General features: G+C 40.9%; 1 protein-coding gene across 5 annotated transcripts in view; it reads left to right on the top strand.

Annotated features, from left to right (window-relative positions):
• CTBP1 (C-terminal binding protein 1) overlaps positions 1-21,226 on the top strand; it is a 207,180-nt gene that overhangs the window by 60,006 nt on the left and 125,948 nt on the right. The window lies entirely within an intron of this gene.

The raw sequence follows: 21,226 nt of genomic DNA, 5'->3' as shown, positions 1-21,226 counted from the left end.
TTTCCAACTGGAATTTAGGGCATGCAAGTCAGAATGACTAGACTCTGATGTTTAGAAACAATATAATAATGCAGAGAATGAATTAGTTGCCATAGTAACTGCTTTGTTTTAATAATTTGGTGAGGCAGTGAATAGAAGGAGCTCCGAAAGAAGTAGTAGGAATTTTAATTACATGTTGTTCAATGTGAGTGGCTTTGTTCATTAAGATTGAAATTTGATTTGATAACAAATTGGAGAATTGGGTGTATAAGTCGCATTCTGAGAGGGCGGTAAGGATGATTTACAGGTTTCTTTTATTTTTTTTCTTCCCCTTGGGAGAAATACGGTCACATTTTACATTTGATTATAGCAACGTAGATTATTGATTCCTTACCAATAAAACATGCTCGATGCGTTGCGCTGGAAGCGTGACTTACATCTGCGTGCTCTGATTTGCTGCCTGGCAGTCCTGGCAGCCTAGCAACGTGCTGAGTCCACATCTGCAAAGGGATGCAGGCACCCAAACTTGGGAGGAAGGAGAATGTGGGAGTCTAGAGACGTCAACACTCATCTAAAACCATAGGCACCTTATTGTCTTTTGCACTTCATGGATGAAATTTAAATCCCCTCCATGCTTTTAGATCTTCGTGGTTTTTCTATCCTCTAGCAGGTTTGAGGAGCTTAGTGTACGTCTTATAGTTGAGACAAGGCAGGATCCTACAACGGACTTAAGCAGACAGATGCAGATCAGGTAGGCTTTCTGTGATCACACCCAGCTCACATCAGCTGGAGATGGTTTTGCAGACAGACAGCAGGCATGATACTGCTTTATTCAAGAAATATTCTGAGAAGAGAAGGGCCTGGGAGATATCAATAAAGAAGGGGATGAGACCCTTCAGCAGGATCTGCTGTGATAGGACAAGGGGAAAAGGTTTCAAACTAAAAGTGGGGAGGTTTAGACTGGATATGAGGAGAAAGGTGTGGTGAGTCACTGGAACTCGTCCTAGGGATCTTTAGGGTCAGGTTGGAGGGGCACTGAGCACCTGGTGGAGCTGTGGGTGTCCCTGTTCATTGCAGGGGAGCTGGTCTTGATGATCACTAAGGGTCCTTCCCACCTCAAACAACTGTGTGGTTCAGTTAAATTCATGTGCAAACTCAAGAAATGCAGACAACAGGGCCTGGGCCTGAGGTGCCTTTGTACTGGTGAGTCAGTGAGTGACCAGTGGTGTCAGTGACAGGATTTGCTGCTGGTGTCCTACTGCTGCCCTTCACAGAATGGGGCCTTTAATTTGATTCTTTCTTGTCATCTGGCAGCGTTTTATTTCCTTACTGAAATCTGCAGGAGCTTAATTCTGCTTGAGAGCAGAGGTAGCTTTCAGGTGAAATTCCTAAGTTAGAGTTTAATTAAGGAGGGCCTTACAAGTAGATAGACAGACACAATACCATAAGCCTGGTTTCCTTTGAATATCTGCCTGAAAACTAGTTAGATATTGCTATAAAAATGAAAAGTGGCACCTGGTCTTTCCTTGGCCAAGAAGGCACCTTCATTGCGCTGTGTTTAACTGTGGCTTTTCAGCAGGCGTGTGCTCAGAAATGGGGAAGCTTTGGGGTTCTAGATGATCACCGATCTGAAGGTGATTGTTTTGGCAAGGTTCATCATCCTTTCTTTGTGGCTTATTGCAATTCCATTTCCAGAGACTGCAAGATTGATTCATTTTGCCAAAAAGAGAAGGGAAAACTGAGCTCGGTACTGAGGCTGCTAACTCAGGATGAGGAGTTCAAGCTTCTCCTACCTGTTTCTAGTGTTGCCATATGCACAATTTTGCAGACAGAGACTTAAAATTGTGCCCTGTTTATTTTGTACAGGGTGAGGCTCTCAGGACTGGGCTACTCTTGTCCCTGTCTTCTCTGCTCCATTCTCATTGGCCACAATCCAGAGTTTGTAAAATCAGCTCATCGGAGATCCACGTTTTCTTTGGAAATCAATTAACATTAAATGTTAATTTTTAATTTAATGTTCATCTCCCAATTTTATTTCCTCTGATTTTTATTGCATTTCTTTGCTGTGAATGGGAGCACCTGCAGATATACCCCCCCAAAAAACTTAACTGTTCACAGAATTCTCAATGTTTGCTCTTTCAGATGAAGACTTGAAGCTTCTTGCAGAGCGTAACGTGGATCTGATCTAGCTGGGAAAATGTTAAACAGCATAAAATAAAACAGCTCTACTGACACTGACTTATGTTTCCAAAAGCTATCGAGTCTGGAGGCTTGTATGTCAGATATGGTAGATTGCTCCATCTCTTGTTCTGTCTGTAAATGATTAACTTAAGGAAACCCATGCTACAGGCATATGCTTTCTAACAGCAGATTTCAGTCTACTCCTGATTTCCACATGGAAGCTCTCCCGCCCCCAAGTTGTGTATTACTCCTTTTACATAAGAAATACATATGGGGTTTCCATGTCAGCTGCACTAGTTGTGCCAAATGTTTGTCAGATATAAACTTTGGTCTTCCCAGATTCTTGAAACCCTTCAGAAGCGTGATTGACTTGTGCCTTTTTGGCTTGATGTAGTCTCTTGATTGAAAAATCAAGTGATGAAGGTTTTGTTGTGCTGTTCCAAATAAAAGCCTCACATTGCAGGGAGTTTTAAAGGCTCTCTTTTAAGTTATATGTAGGCAAGTGTATACTTTTGTGCTCATACAGTGTTTTTCATAGAATTTTGTTTATGGAATGTTTTGGGTTAGAAGGGACCATTAAGGTCACCTAGTTCCAAACACCTGCGATAGGCATGGAAACCTCCCTCTAGGCCAGGCTGCTCGCAGCCCCATCCAGCCTGGTCTTCAGTTTTTCCAGGGTGAGGGCTTGCACAGCCTCTTTGGGCAACCTGTTCCAGTGTCTGACCACCTTCACAGTAAAGCATTTCTTCTTAATATCTAGATTTAATCTACCTTCTTCCAGTTTAAAGCCATTTCCCCTTGTCCTGTCACGGCCTGCTCTTATAAAAAGTCCTTCCCCAGTTTTCCTGTAGGCCCGCTTCAGGTATTAGAAGGCAGGTATAAGGTTTCTCTTGGAACCTTCCCTTCTCCAGGCTGAAAAGCCTCAACTCTCTCAGCCTGTCTCCATAGTGGAAGGTGCTCCAGCCCTCTGATCATATTCATTGCCCTCCTCTAGACCTGCTCCAACAGCTTGATGCCCTTCTTGTGTTGGGAGCTCCAGAACTGGATGGCCTGGCCACTGAGTTTGTCAGGTATGACTTGCCCTTGGTGAAGCCATGTTGGTTACCAGTCTGGGTCTGGATGTGGTTTGTACCTTTTCCCCTCTCATCTTTCTTCATGCCTCAGTATGGCAGAGTTTGTTTTGTCCAAGTTTGCACTCTAGTTCAGGAAATTCATCGTCTGGTTACTGTAATTTGGTAGGTCCAAACTTATTCCAGAAAGCAGAGAAATGAAAGGTTTATCATCGCCGCTTTGCAGGAGCACATAGCTGTGTTTTCTGTCAAACAACCTGTCTTATTTACTGGAATTTAGTGTTTAAATTCTTATATAAACTTACATTCCATTTACTAGAAGGTTGATTTATTTGTAGCAATAAATTGTAAAGGCTGAAAGATAGTTCCCTTTTCGTTCTGTAGTCTGAGAAGGTTTTTTTGTGCCTTTTAGGAGTTTTCAAATGGAGCTGGAATACGGGACAGACCCTGACTTAGTTTTCCAGTTTTACACATGCTGTAAATGTTTTATAAACATAAACTTGAATAAACAGCCAAAACTTCAGATTAGAACCAAATTATTTAAAACTGGGAACTTATGAGTAAAAGTTCAATTTATTATCATATCCTTTACGTTAATAATATAACCTGTTGTATACAGTGGCTGTAACATCTGATTATTTGCCTAATCCACATCCAGACTACATCATTGTCCCTACTGGCACGTACATAATTTTGTTTATGTTTTATATTCACAACAGATGTTGCTTTCTATCCATTAAATTGTAATTACATCTCCTGGTAGCATAAAAATGTGGGATAAGACAATAAGAATTATTTGATATAAAACTGCAAGCCTGAAGAAAAGAGAAAAAGAGAAATGCTCATCTACAGATGTCAGTTCAGGTAACAGGAGCAGCACCAACATGGTGGTTAATGTTTTTGATGCCTAAAGCCAGGACTTGGAACCACGTGCTTTCCAGCTGAGGTCTGCTGTTCACCTGGACATGTGCCTTCAACTTCCAGTCTAACGTGATGCCAATTCTGTTTTTAAATATATTGCCCACAAAAGCTGAAGTATTAAGGTTTTTTTTTGTTGTTGTTTTTAATGTTTAGCCCAAAAGAGAGACACCGATCTAGTTTTACTTTTCTTCCTGAAAGGCTGATTTATTTGTTCTCTACAGAAGATACCATTAAGCCACAGCTTTCTCATTCTCAATTCATTTAAGAATCAAGTTGATCACACGATATTATCAGCAGAACTGCTGCTAAGACCAAAAAGATACAGACTTGAGGTTTCAACAGTTAGTCAAGTTATTTTAAGATGCAAATGCTGTTTGAAGATGTTCCATTCATGCTTAAGATTAGCATATTAAATGGCAGAAAATTCAGCATTAGTCGGTTCAGAACTGGTAGTGGATAATGTGCTTGAAAGTTAAGAGTTTTTAAAGAGTTGTCTGTACCTAAACCGTAGTATCCACAAAGTACCTTAAGTACACACGTATTTAAGTACATGTGAAAGCATGTGGTTAAGTCACGTAGTTGGGAAGCTCCTTTCAGATATTTTTGCTGGTTATTTTATCTTCTTTTTGGGCTCCTTTACAGATACATATGGTTTCAAAGTACGAAGGAAATGAATAGGTTCAAGTCAGGTTTGGAGCATGTAGCAATGTCCATATTTTAATTAAATGACAAATTGCTGGCAACATGTTGATTATTGATCTTGCAGCTGGAGCCTAGAATGAATCTCTGCCTACTTATGTTGCATCATCTTCAGTTAGCCATGAGAGAAATAAGAGGTGAATGAGAAAAAGCAGTGTGATTTGAAGATGAGAACTAACAGTAGAATTAAGTTAGGTACCAAGGAGGTCTTTTGGCTTATTGATTTCATGTGAACACTGCCTGCTTCGGGCATCTCAGCCACTGGGCATCCTGTACGGGACCAGACTGTGGAGGGCTGTGGTGTTTGGAAATGAGCACTTGGTGGAACATTTGGGACTTGGTTGGGGTTTTTGCTTCTCCTCATTGGATCCAGCTGGTGAGTTAGAGAGCTGTTGCTTGTGATTGAAAAAGTCCTGATGAGCTGTACTTGGGATAGACCTGACTCAGCATCACACTGCGCTATTGATAGTCAGCACACCAAGTCCCTTTCTGGAAATAAGCAAGAAGATTTTGACCTACTTTACTGGAAGAGTAGCAGTTACAACCCCCTGCTCAGCCCTGGGTTATACAGCAGTGCTCCAACTTCCTTCAAATTCATCTGGCACCCATAGACTGGTATCTTTGCAAATCCAGATCCATTCCCCACATTACCTAGTAGGACGGCAGTGTGTGGGTATAGGGAGCCCTTCTGCAGACCAGGGCAGTTCTGCAGCTCCTTGCTGCAGGATGGCAGAGGTTGCCAAAGTTTTATGAGCTCTGAAGAAGTGAGCAGGTGCCATTGAGGAAGAGTAGTTCACTGGGTTTGTTGATTTGATTCACATCCTTCTTGATTTGTAAATTGCTGGAGGCAGAGAGTAGTTCTGAAATTGCCAATCTTGCCCTTTTCCCATATTTTTTTTCTTGCCGTTCTTATCCTGAATCCAGCATCAGGAAAAGATGCTGCTAAGTAAGATGGACCATTGATTTGAAACCATCAGAAGCCTTTTGTGCTGCCAGGGTTACAAAAGATTCTCCTTTCCATGTACAAACCTGGTACGACTCCATAGGGTCTCTCTCCCATTCCTTAGGCTTCCCCCTATGGCACTGTTCGAAAGTCCAAAAGGGAATGGTGCCCCATGTTGGTACCATTTCAACAACCCAGCATGTGACTGTCTGGCTCCTCCAGTATGTGCTGCTGTGCACTTGTAATACCTTTCCAATAGGCTTTCTGTGCAGTAAATAACACCGCTTTTAATAACTTCAGATACGCCTTACAGATATTGTAAGAAATACTAATTTTAGAGAGTACTTTTAATTTTTCTTTTTGCTAGCTCAGAATTGCTGAAGTGATTAAAGAAAATAAAGAATGGTGCACGTATGAGTGCAGAGGGTTGTCGTTGGCTGTGCGGTGTCTGGCTGGAGGTCTGTAACTAGCGGCATCCCCCAGGGGTCTGTGCTGGGTCCGGTCTTGATCAACATCTTCATCAACGACCTTGATGAGGGGATAGTGACCACCCTCAGCAAGTTTGCTGATGACACGAAGTTGGGAGGATTGGCTGATACGCCTGAAGGCTGTGCTGCCATTCAGCGAGGCCTGGACAGGCTAGATGACCCAGCCTGGATGCCTACCTGTGTGATGTGGTGTAGGGAACCTGCTTTGGCAGGGGGGTTGGACTCGATGATCTCTAGAGGTTCCTTCCAACCCCTATAATTCTGTGATTCTGTAAGGAATCCGTGATCAGATCTGAAGCAGTGTGAAATGTGCTTGTAGATCTGGGAAATCAGAACAAGGCTTACCCAGCTGTGCTTGGAGCCCCTGTGGAAGCAGTTTATCACTCGTTTTGTTTCCTTGGCTGTGAAATGATGGTAATACTTTTACTGTCTGAGGTTTAACTCATTCCTGGTTTTACAGCAAGGTGGAAAATCAGTTTAAAAATAAACACAGATCTATTACAGAATAATAGTACTTAATGATTTGTCAGTCCAAGTAGCTGTATCTATTGAGGAATAATTGAAACGTGTTTACAGAGGAAATTTGAAAGAAAATAATAATGTTATCACGCTAAAAAGCTATCGAGTATAATTATTATACACTTCCTTGGTGATTCAGCAGCCGAGCTGTTTTTGTGCATGTAAATGATTTTTGCTTAATGGATTATTGCAGCACATCTGAGCAAGCAGCGCAGGACTCCAGGAAGGGCACACCTTGAGGACACTGCAGCAGCAATATTTTGCTGTGTCACTAGATTTTATCATGCGTAAAGGACAGATTCTCTTATGCTTAGGAAAACGAAGATCTGTTACATTTCTGACTACGTTTCTGTTAGCTTGCAGTAATTAAAACAAAACCTGAAACAAATTGATTTTGTTTTATAAAGGTGATTGTACTTTAATATTATATCATCAAGCGTCTAAGCATAGCAATAAAATGATGGCAGTTGTGACTGCAACTTCTGACATGAATTTTATCAGTGATGTTTTTATCCCTTTTTTTGAAGCAAGTGTAATAAAGTGGTAAGTGGATTATAGTTGACTGTTCAAACGCTGTATGTCTGTCAAGTGCTATTGCTAAACAAATAGTAAAATCATCTGTTAATTTTATTGCCTTAGTGGTACAAGAACCGCTCTACCTGAGTTCTCTAAGATTTCTAAGCTGTTTGAGAGCTGGTACATAGAATTAATGAATTGGTTTTGGACTCCTTCCAATACTCCATGAAAGCGATCTTCCTAAACAGCCGTAGATTTGGATAATAGATAATGGGGATATGGTTTCATTAGGGTGAGGTATACCCATGAGATGGAAAAAAAATGTGGTTACCAGTAAATTGCACTGAGCTGAGGATCGTACCCTAAAAGAAGGACTGTGACAAAAATAATGACTCAACTACATCTACAAAATTTCTGCATCTACATCAATTCTAGAACAGTTTATCAGACTCAGTGGGTAGTCTTGATTGCATCTCCGTGTCTGTGCTAAGCATTCTTCATACCCCTAAACATGCAAAGTGTGCACGAACCATCCCTTGTACAGCATTGGGGTTTTTGGAAGAACATCTTTTTACTGCACTGAGAAAGCAGAGGGAAGAATGGGGAGATACCTGGTAAAAGGCTCAGCCAGGCAGGACTCAGTTTATGCCAGTCCAAGAAGTCAGTGAGCTACATGGAGATGTGGAGATGCTCTGAATGAAGCTGGTATGACTCTTTCTTGGCCTTCCCCCAGAAATCTACAGGATTTAAGAAAACTTAGTTAAACTCGAGTCAAAGAAACCAAAACAAACGTGCCTATATGAAGAACCTCATCTCCAGCTAAAAGGGTAGCTTTCCGGTTTATTGCAATGCAGCCCATCTCACACTGTTGAAATGTAATTACTGCTAATACAAAATTGCCTTTTTTGTTTTATTTTTTTTTATAAACCTGATGCTGTTTAATGTCTCTTGCCAAACCTGCATTACCATTTTCACCACTGTTGACAGCAGCTGATAAACGCTGCTGGCAGTTTCAGTGAAGACACGAGTTTAGCAGCCGTGGGGGATATGAGTAACTTCTCATTCTTTGATCCACTAGGAGAAGAAGGCTTGACAGATTCTGTGGAGGCTGCCTGTTTGCTGCAGGAACTCTTTGCAATATTGTACCTGAATTTCTCTGTGATGAGGCAAGCCGAAGGTTAACTGGCTTCCCAATCAGTGGGGAAGGGAAAGCAATCTAAAAAGTGATTAAGATTTTAATTCAGATGCTACAATTTGGGCAGTTTTATCCTTTCCAATCCCACGTAAGAGGAAATTCTACTTTGATCAGAGTGCCTAATTTAGATACTGTAAGTGTTAAGAAGGATCTGAGCCTAACAGTGGCTTTGTGCAACTCGGTGTTGAATCTGAGTGTATTATGTATGGGAGAGCAGTTAATTGTGGAAGTTGGCCTGCTGGCTCTTACTGCAGCTTCATGAGAGTTAACTCCGATTTCTGCATCACAGTGCATAAAGGAGCCCAAGTATATCTTGGACTCATGGCTGCACTGAGTTTTTAATGTTGTAGACATTACTTTCTGGAGCTCTGAAAGCAGCACTCCCTAAAATCAGTACAGTTTTCAATGAGCAAGGAAGGAAAGAATATGTTGCCTAAACTGAGGTTTTGCAGTCATGTTGGTATTTGTATCTGCATTGCATACACCTGCTTGAGATTTGGCATTACCTTAGCAGCAAGAGGTTGAGCTGCCTTATACTTTATTTGTATCTCCTTTGAATTGCAGTCTGCAATTATTCTGTACTGTCTTTGGAGCTCTGTTGTCTTTGTGGTTGACAGCTGCGCGTTTCACTCATGGTTTTTTAACTTTTTCAGTTTCACAAGTGCTATCTTAAATACCAAACTGTTTTCAATTCCGAGATAGGTCTTTTCCCCACATAGTCAACGTGCAGCTAATTTGGGGCATTCTGCCTACCCCCTTCACTTCAAAGTAAGTCACGTAGATTTTTGTCTCCCCTTCATTCTGATATTTTGCTGGCTCTTCTTCCTCCTTTTCTCAGAGTCAATTTGCATTGTCTCAGCCAAGTTTACCAACATCCTGACTACTTAGGCGCCTTCACACACTAAACTATCATCAAGTTACTTGCTTGACAGATGAAACGAAAACCTATTCTTAGGTCTTGAATGAGGAAGTTGGTGCAGTTAAAGCATTATAAAGAGATACCACGTGAAAAAAAAAAAAAACAACAGCAAAACAACCAAAAACGAAACCAACCAACCCCACAAACAGCAGAAGAACCCTTAAGCTCTACGTCTTTGTTCAGAAGGTAAAAAGGTGCAGTCTGCGTGCCCCATTGGAACTCCTGCATCACAAAATATAATCACAAAATAAAATAAAAGGCACCCCAAATATACTTCATTTTTTAGCTAGATGCTTCAATTATAAGCTGGCACAAAATTAAAAAACAACAACAACAAACTTACACAAATAAAAGACTGCAGATTTGAAGGTACACACAGATAAAGGTACAGAACCTGAGGCTTCAACCTCTGCTGAAGATTTTATCTCAGGGATCTGCCAGAACAGATTCCAGAACTGCACATATCCTGGTCAGTATCCATTCTGTGTGCCGTATTTGATACACTTTTCCTCCTTCTTTTCACCTGAGTATATCATTGCCTGCTCTGGGTAAGCACTTTGATTCTCCAAACTGTACTTTAGTCAATATCGTTTGCAGTGATAGTGCTGTGCAGAGTTTCCTTTTCTTGCCTAACCTCAGCCAGGAGGCAACATATCTCTGTGTACTGTCATGAAATGAAAGAAGATCCAGTTTTGTGTTTTACTAGAAAGAGCAAATTCACTGTTGTGTGAGTGATATAGCAAGCACACGCATGTAACAGGCTATAGGAGGTAATATAAAGGAGTCATGTAATTAGATGATAGAATTACACATCTATAATTCTGTTGTTTAGAACAGAGTCTGCTTTCACTGTTTACCAATTAACATTTCAAGTAATCTGAAATGTGCCAATCCATGCACATCTTATGGGCCTATTAGTGAATGAGTGTATTCAGGACAACAACAACCTTCTTCTGAGCTTCAGGTAATGACTTTTGGCAAGGCATTTGAGGTAACAGAGTTAATAAATGTGTAGTATCCCTTCAAGCTGCAATGGAGACTGTACAGTGTAAGAGGTAAGCACATTGGGTGATGTACAGTTGAAATAATACAAGTATAGTTGGAAATAGATAGCCAGAAGGTATGTAAGGAAAAGGACTCACCAACTCTGAGGCCGTCAGTCAAGATGGGTGCTCACCAATGTCAAGGCTTGCCACAAAAACTCCAGAAAGAGATGCTACCTTAGTGGTGGTCAGCCCTTAAATGGGGTGTAGGAGAAGTGGGGTCAAGCTCCATCCCTTCCGGGAGCACAGCTGACTCATTGCTTGCCTCAGATGGTTAATCAGAGTTTCAGGCTGTGATCAATAGTTTCCCTTACAGGTGAGCATCTTGTCATGTTAGAGATGCACAGGGAAGGTTCCAGTGATTCAACTGCCCCTTACGGTTTTGGGAGATCATAGGGCAGGAGCTGTGTGTCCATCCAGAGCTACCAGCAAATTTGACTGTAATGATGATTTATTCAGCCTGATAATGCAGCTCAGTTCTTAGAGTAGTTGCTGTATGTTAGTTTATTAAATCACTTTAATTCTTTCAACTAAGATAAGTAAAAGCTTTAAAATACCCATAAACTTGAAGGTTAATGAGTGCTTGTCTCTTTGGATGAGACTACATTTCTGGAGTGTCTGCAAAATGAAATATCCTGTAGGATAATACTGTGCCCTTCTATTCAGGATGCCTGCTTCCCTAATGGCAATGTCTTCATCGCACCTCTAGAGATTTCTTCATATGTCTCCTCCAAGGAGACAGTAATCTCTGTGACATCCAGCGTATGCAGTGAGATACAAGGTCTTAGTCTCCTCTTTTATAGGGCTTGTGTGGATTCTGATGGTGATCCTGGTCATTCTTAATTCTTTAGTGGCTGATCCAGCCTACTCCAAATCTCCTGGAGACACATCAGCCACATCATCGGTTCCCTCAAAAACCAACACAGTCTCTTTAGGTGACGGGATCATTTTACACACTTTCTAATCTGAAGTAGAAACTCTTGCCAACAGTTTATCCTTGCTGTTCAATGGCTTTCATCATCTTGTTGATGCCCTTTGTGTGTTTCTGCCGACATTTGTGAGGAAAACAGTCCATCTACAGCAATAGTGAACCATACAATCCATTAACTGTCTAGGTTTTCCTATCAAATCTATTCTGTGGCAGGTTTTCATGTTCAAAGCCTTATATTAGATAGTTTTCATGTGGATTGGTTGACCAAAACCAACTTGTTCAAATGCATAGAAAATCAATAAAGCTTTGGTGAAGCTCAGGAAAACAGTGAAAAAAAAGACTTCAAATTTTCTCACATTTTGTGGGTTTGTAATGGTTAACATGAGTATCTTTCTGCTTTGGAGCTTTAATAAGGCATTCTTTTAAATTGTTAAGCTTGTTCATCTTTTCTGATGACAAGTACTTCAGTCCCTTCAAAGACGATCTTTATTATTATGGCTAGATCAAAATGAGTCATAGCAACTTGGGTTACATAATACTGTTGACACTATAAATATTTCTGAAATACTTGATCCGTATTCTTATTCTCCTTTGTGATACAATTCTTTTTTAAGAACTGTGTTGTAAAATGACCTAAATTCAGTTGTAAAAAAAAAGAAAAAATAATAAAATGAAAGAAATTCAAATGTTTATTATACAAAAATATGCATCAGCTTGTATTAGATGGTCCCAAACTCCCTTAATTACTGGGAAGAGATTAGCAGGCAGTATTTCAAATAGTTCTGTAGGATCAGTTTTTCAAAGCTTACAGGCTTTTGCTCTATGCCATGAACACTGTAGCTCAGGTAGGAGCTCTGCTCCAGGCTCTGCCTGCCGTGCATCCTTCAGCTACTTGGAATTTCCATCTCACTTTCACCACTTATTTAGGAAGTTGTCAGAAATACCTTTTCCTTCTATTTTTACATTAAAAATAATAAAACAAGCTTTAAGAAGATTGCCTTCTTTTTGGTTGTTGTTAAGATGTTCGTTGCTTGCTGAAATATCTTCCAATGGCTGCGTGTAGGACCTTTTCTTCCTGGACTGAAATTAATTATGTTTCTAATGCCCTTATTCTGGGTTAAATTCAGCATCGTTAAACAAATTCTAGAGCAGATAGACGAGTTAGGTAGGTGTTACAATGGAGTGAAGAAATTACAAATAATTATATTAAACCTCAGGTGTTCTTATATGTTGCATCTCTTGCCTCATGCTTTTGTTGCTGTTGTTGTTGTTTTCCCATCCCTTTTGGTTTATCTTATAAATACAGAAAATTCTACTTATCCTCATGAAGTCCCATCTCTGTATATGCTCCAGTGAATCATTTAATACAGCTCCCTCTTGTTTTTGCTTACTTATGCCATAAATTGAAGGTACTTTATTTCTTCTACCCCCCAGAAGCCCAGTGGACCAAAGGGAAGTTTGGTCTTTTTCAATAGTTGCTTTTAAACAACCCGTTCATCACTTTGGCAATGGGATTTCTTCTTCAGTGGGTGGAGATGTGGGGTGGTTGTGGTTCAGGTTCAGAATATATTGTTCTCAGCAAATACAGTGACTGAGCAATATTTAAAATGAGAAATGGATTAAATACAGTCTGAAGAAAAAAAAAGAGGGGGATAGCTCAGCTTCTGCCTTTTTTTAAGTGCCTCTTGACTTTGATTTATTAGATGTTATATAATCAAATGGCAAGTTCTTATTGTAACAATATTCCAGACATGAAATACTGTTTGGTCATGAGTAACTTTTTTATTCTCCCTCACCCATTGCACTTTATTAATAATAATAATAATAAAAAAGATTTATGCCCAATCATTCTAGGCACGGTTTAGAAGTGATTTAAGTTAAATATTATAATTACGGAACAGCATTTCATACCAAAAATGGTTTTTGTATTTTAATGTTGTCCTACAATCAGCATGGTTCTCTTTTCCTTAGGGACATTTGAAGTGTTCACAGTAGGACGTATGTTAAACAGTGCTGGATTACAGAGAAGGGAGAAAACAAGTTCCTAACAAGTTCCTGTGAACGTTGTGTTGTAGGGCCTTGCTACTGCATGGAAGTCTGCAAAGACTTTGCTGTGCAAAATGCAGTCATTTCAGTGATGATTGATTACTCTTCTTGCATCACCATCCTCCTGCTTCTCATTTATCAATCTTTCACCTCCACAGTTTTGTGCAGATCTTATTGTTCAATGTGTGTGTGTGTGTTTTTTAATGACTTCTGCTTTCTTGTTCTGACATTTTTGACGCTTACTATGATTAAAGGGCTGTTAAAGTGGCACTTTTGGGCAGCTGATTATTTATGAACTCTGAAGTTTTTATGTGTGGAGACGAAGTCGAGCAGTTCGTAAACTTTCATGGCACTCAGATCTGTATCCTGGTTTTGTTAGAGTGTAAAACCAAATCTAATACATCCTAATGTTAACCAGAACATTCTGGGTGTCCCAGATGAGAGATGCTACGGAAGGACAATGTATTGATGAATGTGTTTGTGTGCCTGGCTATTTGTGCTCCAGGTGTTGGGGTTATTGAAAGGATAACTTTGTTTGCTTTACACCTGTGGAGAGTTTCTAGTTCAGGCAAGGTGAAATGAGTTTCTTCTTGAATAGCTCTTGCTTTTCAGTCCTTTTCTGTGCCAAGGACAGCTACAGTGCTCTTTTCTGCCTTGTTAAACTACTTCCCTTTTTTGCTTTAAACTTGATGTTGGTTTTTTTTTTCTCCTGTGTTTAAATAAAACATAACCTTGTTCATAGCACTTGCAATGGTGAGTTGATCTGTGAGTCTTCAGGACAGGGTGGAAGCTGCTTGCCTGTCACTGGCATGTTGAGGGATATGGTGACAGGTGATGCCTGAGTGCCTTTAGAACCCATTTATCTGTGGTACATGCAATGGCGCCCCCTCACCAAAGAGACTGGAAGTATATTCCTCTTAAACTGGAGATGCTTAGCATTTTGTCCCTACCCTGCACCTATTTGCAGATGAAATTAAGTTAAAGTGCTTATTACTTCTTTTTATTTTATTTTGCTCATCTTAAATACGTTGCACATTTCAACAGATAACTTTAAATAAGGCACTGAGCCCTGACAACGAGGCAGTGTATGTTTCATATGCTGTAAAATTCCTATGGAAGGAGTTTATAGCCTACCCTGCTTCCAGCTGCTACCTCCTTGTTGGGTTCATGGTGGAAGAAGAGCAATGCAGCTGGCTGGTGAGCTTTATCTCTTTTTCCAAAGGTAGTGAAATGCTTGTAGCATAGCATGTGGGAGTTGGGTGGCATGGCACATGATTAATGCTCTTACAAGCTACTTTTCTTAAGTAAATTCATGTAGAAGTGAACTTAGCTTTGAGCTATGTTGGTAAACTGTAACGTAGATGTACTTCAAATGAACTGAAATTGGATGCTTCAGCGTATTCTAGAGTTCAGTCTTCAACAGTATCTGTTGCTGCTTTTTGTAGAGTGAGAGGTCTTGTATTCGCCAAAAGGGACATCAGGTGCAGCCTGGTTTGAAGCATTAGTGTTGTCAGTGCTTCTAAAAATGGTTAAGCCTATTTATCTTTTTTGGCAGAAGCATTTTTAGAGCTCCTGAAGCTTATAAACTCTTCCAAAAAGGAACATAGGGATGGACAATCTTATTTTAAGTTGTTATTTCTGATTTGCCCATGTAAAACCTTCTGTTCTGATTCATGTTGCAAGATGGGCTGCACAAAGAGTGTCAGTGTAGAATGCAATGAGGGATGTTGATTACTGCATATTTTAACTAGTTTTGTCTTCAACAGGCAGATTGTTTTTCTCTGTTCCCTGCAGCTTTGGAAACAAACAGATATCTTTCATTGAAGAATAGGTTTCTATTATCCTCATCGAACAGTATTGTCACTCTGGGTAGACAAAATAGGAAGTTCTGCCATAGCATTTCCTATGGCGTGTGCTGCCTGCAGTGTGCTAGGATCAGTGTTACCTTTGTTCCAAAGACCTTATGAAGGAGTGGAGGAGTAGGACAAGGTCCATTTGCTTTAGTTCAAGGAGCACTACTAACTTCTTTAATATACGTATTATATACAAGCCAGCCCTTCCTCACACTTGCAGAGCTGCGATGAACAGGTAGGCAAGTGACATGAAGTGATCTGAGCTCCTTACAGACAAGCAGTGGAGTTCAGGTGCGTTTCCAATTGAGACATTAATTCTTAGGATCATGCAGGTGTTTTAATCCACTGGTGGTTTCTCTCCAGGAGAAAACAATAGCTGAAAACAAAACAATGTCAATTCTGCTGTTAGTTTATTATAGCATTATGATACATCTAAAGTGTTATCTTAAGACTGTTATAAACTGTTAATTGACATATAATTCAACTTAGTTTTAATATAAACACTTTTCTATTAAGAGTTTGTTTTGCAGAACAAAGGGAGAAGCGTGTTTGTATATATGTACACAAACAAAGGCATTTTAGTGATGTTTGATCTGATGCTTCATCAAGGGGAAGCAGCTGTGATTTAATGAGCACAAAGCTCACTGAAGTTCGTAACTGTGACTGTATTGTTGATGTTGTAAGGAAACATCACCTTGCACGCAGGCGGCTGTGGCATGTAACCGCTGGAGGAGGTTGTGTGCCAGGAGCGAGGGTTGTGTAATGCCACTCAGACGAGCGGCTGCAAAACTTCAGAGCGTCCTCTTTGATTGTGCACAGCTGTAATTAAAACACGACGTTTGCAGAACACGCCTGGGCGCGAATCCTCCGCAGCCTGGCACCAGAAATCCCATCCTTTTGGCGACATGCAGCTCTCAGCTCCGCAGGCCGCTCTGTGTGGAGGCCGCTGGGCCCGGCTGCCTCATCCTGGCCTCGCCGCTGGCCTCAGGCCGCTTCAAAGGTGTTGCTGGATCGTGCTGGGGCTGGGGAGGCAGGTACAGGCAACACCCTGGTTTGATCCTGTGCTGTTGGCAGTGCTTCTTAAAATGGGTAAGCTGCTAAATTTTTATGGGCAGAACCATTTCTTAGAGGTTCTGAAGGCTCCAGCGTGCCAGAGGCAGGCGGGCTGTGCATGGCAGCCCCTGGTGCCTTTCCTGGGGAATCTCTGTTTCTAAACAACCACTGTTTTGAATGCAGGTGTTTTCTGACTCCAAAGCTTCAACTCAGCCCTCAGCACTTGCAGGCATTGTGTGTTTTATGGAATACTAAGAAGCTTCCTGTGAATTAATTCAAGACTCCTAAAGATCAGTGTCTGCTGCTTCCAAGAATTATAGGCCTTTGTCTTCTGAGCTACTGGAGAAGTGAAGACCCAAGCTGAGGTTGGGGTTTTATCTTCTTCGTAAAGATTAGTGTGAAGTGTCTATCAAACTGATTCCTCATTGTGCCCAGTGGTGGTAAAGACCTTGATCCAGAAAACATTGCTCACCATCATGTGTTGATGGAGGCCAGGCTCCATCTTTGTGCAAGCACCGTGGGCAGAGTTTCACTCTATCTTACCCTTAGCCTAAAGAATCATGCAATCATTAAGGCTGGGGAAGACCCCTGAGATCATCTAGTCCAGCTGTAAGAAGCAGCAAAGAAAGTAGAGTGGATACAGCTGGACAGAAGAGCTGGAGAAGAATGATTTCTTCCTGCATCAATTTACTGTCAGTTGTTTATGAAAGTGAAATATTTTTCTAAAACGTGTGGCATGCCAGAGAGGTTACCAGTGGAGCACTGAGGCTGACTTGTTTAATGTGCATCACCTGGCATCAGTAGCAGGGCTGTGCTAATGACAAAATTGGAAGGCATCCTAAATATAGAAGAGAATCAGGATGTTGTACAGAAATAACTGAGATGACTTTGAAAACTGGGCTAACAGAAGTGGAATCAAATTCAAAATGTAAAATTGAAGGTCGTATCTTCTAAGTGAGTAATGGCAGAGTTTTGTAAAATGGGCATTTACAACAAGATCCTCATTATAGATAAAGAGGACTGAATGATCACAGGATGTGCATTAGCAGCCCCTGTGATGTGCATAAAAACAAGTGAACAGAATTTTCTGCTTTATCAATGTTTTTTGGTGTTCTTTTTTTTGGAAGGAGATGAAGAGACTGTTAGATAAGAGGGCGCCAGCATGGAGCCAAAGTAAGAGAACTGGGAGCCAAAGGCTGCAGAAGCAAAAATGGTAGAACAAATACTGAATTTGATCAAGGCTTTCCTAAAAGAGGCTTTCTGATTTCTAGAGTGTCCCAATTCCACTCCAGCATTCTGGTGAGAGGGGTGGGAAAATGGGCACGCTTCCTTCACTGGAAGCTCAAGATGATGGTAGGACTTATTTTGCATAGTCTTATAATATCCCCAAGTGAAATCCTTCTCAAACCTGTGCTTTTAAGAAATGTGTTGCACCATTAGCACTTCTACTGCTTTATTCAAGCTATTTTATTTACCTGGGACATTCATTATCTTACATATTTGAGACAATGTGTTTTTGGAGCGCAAGCCTATTGCGGTAAATGAGTATGGGGATATATAAGCTAAATGCATTAGGAGAAGGAAAACATCCTTTTATAACCAATGTAATAGATATTTCACCACAATAGAATGTACAAATAGCCTTCAAAAGGAGCTCAGTAGCTCCAAAAACATTGTACTGGGAAGAAAATGGAGGAGGAGGTGGTTGGACTACAGATGCGCGTTTCTAGGTGGTTAGCTTGCTCAGCTAAGATAGCAGACAGTTTCTTAAAAGCCTGTTTTAGATTTTAGTACTGTATCAACTGTTGTCATCAATTCCTTATGCTCTCAAAATTACACCCATGAAACACCAGTTATGTTTACCAAAATATTTTCAGACTTAGCTGAAGGTTACAACGCAGGGGGAGAGTTCAAAGAAGGAAGCACGTATCTGGCATTGACAGCTTTGCAAAATGATGTGAATGTGCACGTAGAATATTCAGGATTTTCACTGCAAGAAAAGGAAAAAATAGAAACCAAAACTCCAACCCCATCCCCATCATTATAACAGATTTTGACTTTAAAAATAGCATTTTTTTTCTTCTTCTTGTACTTTAAATCAGGAAGTATCAAGGCTTTTTATTGTAGCTCTGTAGTTTATCGGCACTGAAAAGCAGCATAGAAAAAAAGACAACTGCATTAGATTGCCATCTTTGTATTGAGTTTCCCCAGAAAACACAGATATGTGGGAATCTGGCATTTTAAAGCCCTGTAAGAGTGCCAAGAGTAATGTTAAGGAATACTTAAGTAAAAGGTCACCCGAGATCGTTGTTATGTAATATTCATTGCATGATGAATGCTGTAAATCTGGCGTTTTAGGAAGTGAATAAAAGAAATACTCAAACCACTGAGCACACAGAGATTGCCTAACCTACCCTTTAGACTTCTCCATGGTGTTACCTCTTATGTCATACCCTAATTCAGTGAGCAGTAGTACGAGCCCTGGGCAAACAAGTAGGTGTGGAGGTGAAGTGACCTTAAAGCAGTGGTTCTCTTAGAGATCCGCTGTATTGTCTGGTGTGTGAGATGAATATCTGATAAATGCGGTGCATTAGCAAGAGGAGGGCAGCACTTCTCGTTGTGATGGAGACTGAGTGGAAGAGTTGCTCCTTTGACAGAAGTTGTTTTCCCACCAAGACCTGACAAAGTGTCCTTTCAGAGCATGGCAGAATAGTTCAGGAACATTCAAATTTAAGTTGGTTTTCATGGCATGACTTAGGATATCAGACCATAAGCGCTGTCCAGCACGGTGTCCTGCATCCAGAGCAGCCAAGAAATGACCAGCTGTGCAAGATGCTGCCAGTACATCCAGCATCCAGGTACTGGGGAGGTGCCATGTGGGTAAAGAGCAGCAGTGGGCATTTTTGACTACTGAAATGGTTTTCAGATATTTAGGATAGAAACATCATCATCTGGAGAGATGTAAATATGTCCCGGTATTATACTATACCTGATTTTAATTCTTGACACTATGCATACAGATGCATTTTAGAATAGATGAAGATATACATATATGCATGTGTGCATATAGTATCGGGGATTCATTTGCGTAATTACAGCCTTGTAATTTGTCTGCGTTGCAGCTATTTTAGAAGTTAAATAATTGCTTATAGGAGGCAGTGGTAATTTATGGCAAGGAAAAACGCTCTCGCCTCGTCTTGTCTTGAGGGTGGTGGGTGTAGTTCTGAAACTTGTCCTGTTTGCTGCTTCTCTAAAATATGCGCTGCTGCTGCTTTAGTCGTGCTTTGGTGGCTGCAAAGATTCGTAGCAATGTGGGTATTTTCTTGGGAAATGAAATGATCACCGTGAAGAGGAGGAAGCCATTTTTAAGGTACCCAGGGAGGAAGCCATTTTTAAGGTACCATGTCTGCTTATTAACTTAGCGACGTTCGATGAACGATTAAATTGAAATGTGGAGATGGCCTTGGAGAAAATGAATGTCATAAGAAAAGAGCCGATGAGGTTATGACTTCAAATACGTTCCTGTTTACGTGTTTAATATATTATTAAATGTCATTTGTTTTAAAACAGGAATTCAGTTCATAATGGATCTAATAGAAACAAATGCTGTCTTATGTCACTTAGGTTCTATTTGATTTTTGTTTCATGACAGCATCTCAGAATTAAGCCTGCATTACTTATTAGTTAGCAAGAAGGATGGGAAAGAACTCGTGTCCCATCCATGGGAAGTTCTGTATCTTAGGCACATAAGGTACCCAGGGACTCCGTACAGTTCTAAGTGGTGCAGCTGTGACAGTACAATTTCAGGAAGCAATGGATGTCCTGCTATAAGAGCAATGTTTGGAAGGCCATCCTTGTGCATTCCCAGAACAACGATGGCTGATGTCGGATCAGTTAAGGAATTAATTTGGCTCTAATATTTGTCTGCACTGGGGAGAGTTTTGTCAACTTCTGACACCGAGCGACGTATTTGAAGGAATAAATTGCAGAGCAAGAAGAAGTCTCGAAAGTAATTATAGAGAATATGGTAGTGAATTTTCCAACCCTCACTTCAGTGACTTCTTTTTTTGTTACTTTTGGTTATGCTTTATAAAACAAGTTTATGGACGATGTCAGCAATGTTCTTCCTCAGTTGCAAGGACTATTTTTGCAGTTTATCACAAAATGCCAGATTTGCTCAGCATGTAATTTAATCTTATGCTTGGAAGCATCCGCATTACTTGGTTATCGCGAAATTATTCTGTAATAAAAATGTATGCTTCGTGATGTATATTTTATTAATTCGCCGAGTCACTTTATGGATGGTTGCAGATGCCAGGGCTGGGTGAGGTGTCACAGCCACTGTGAGCCTGGCAGCGCCTCGGGGCTCTGCTTGGCTCACGGGGCACCTTCCAGATCCGTCTGTGCTGAGCTGCTGGGGAACTGCTTCCTGCTGTAAGTCAGCATCTGGGCTTGAGTCTGCATCAGCTCTACCACCTCATGGCGTGTGGTAGCCTGTGTTAGCAAACACTGAGCTAATTAATAACGGGGCTTGTCGGGGCAGGAGTTTTCAGCGATTGCAATTTAGTCGTTTTTGTAGAATCACAGCGTGGTTTGGGGTTGGAAGGGATCTTAAAGCCCATCCATTTCAACCCCCTGCTATGGGCTGGGTGCCCCCCACCAGCTCAAGCTGCTCCATCCAACCCGGCCTTCAGCACCTCCAGGGATGGGGTATCCACAGCCCCGTGCCCTTCTTGTGCTGAGGGCTCCAGGCCTGGATGCAGCGCTGCAGGTGGGGCCAGATGAGGGCAGAGCAGTTTTAGTAAGGCAGATAAATTCTTTCCAAAGTTGTTGAACTCAAGTTAATAAGAAAACTGAGGAAATAGAACAA

Source organism: Excalfactoria chinensis, chromosome 4 (genome assembly GCF_039878825.1).
Source record: "Excalfactoria chinensis isolate bCotChi1 chromosome 4, bCotChi1.hap2, whole genome shotgun sequence".
NCBI lineage: Eukaryota > Metazoa > Chordata > Aves > Galliformes > Phasianidae > Excalfactoria > Excalfactoria chinensis.
The sequence above is the reverse complement of the archived record's forward strand: the minus strand, read 5'-3'. Positions and strand labels throughout refer to the sequence as shown.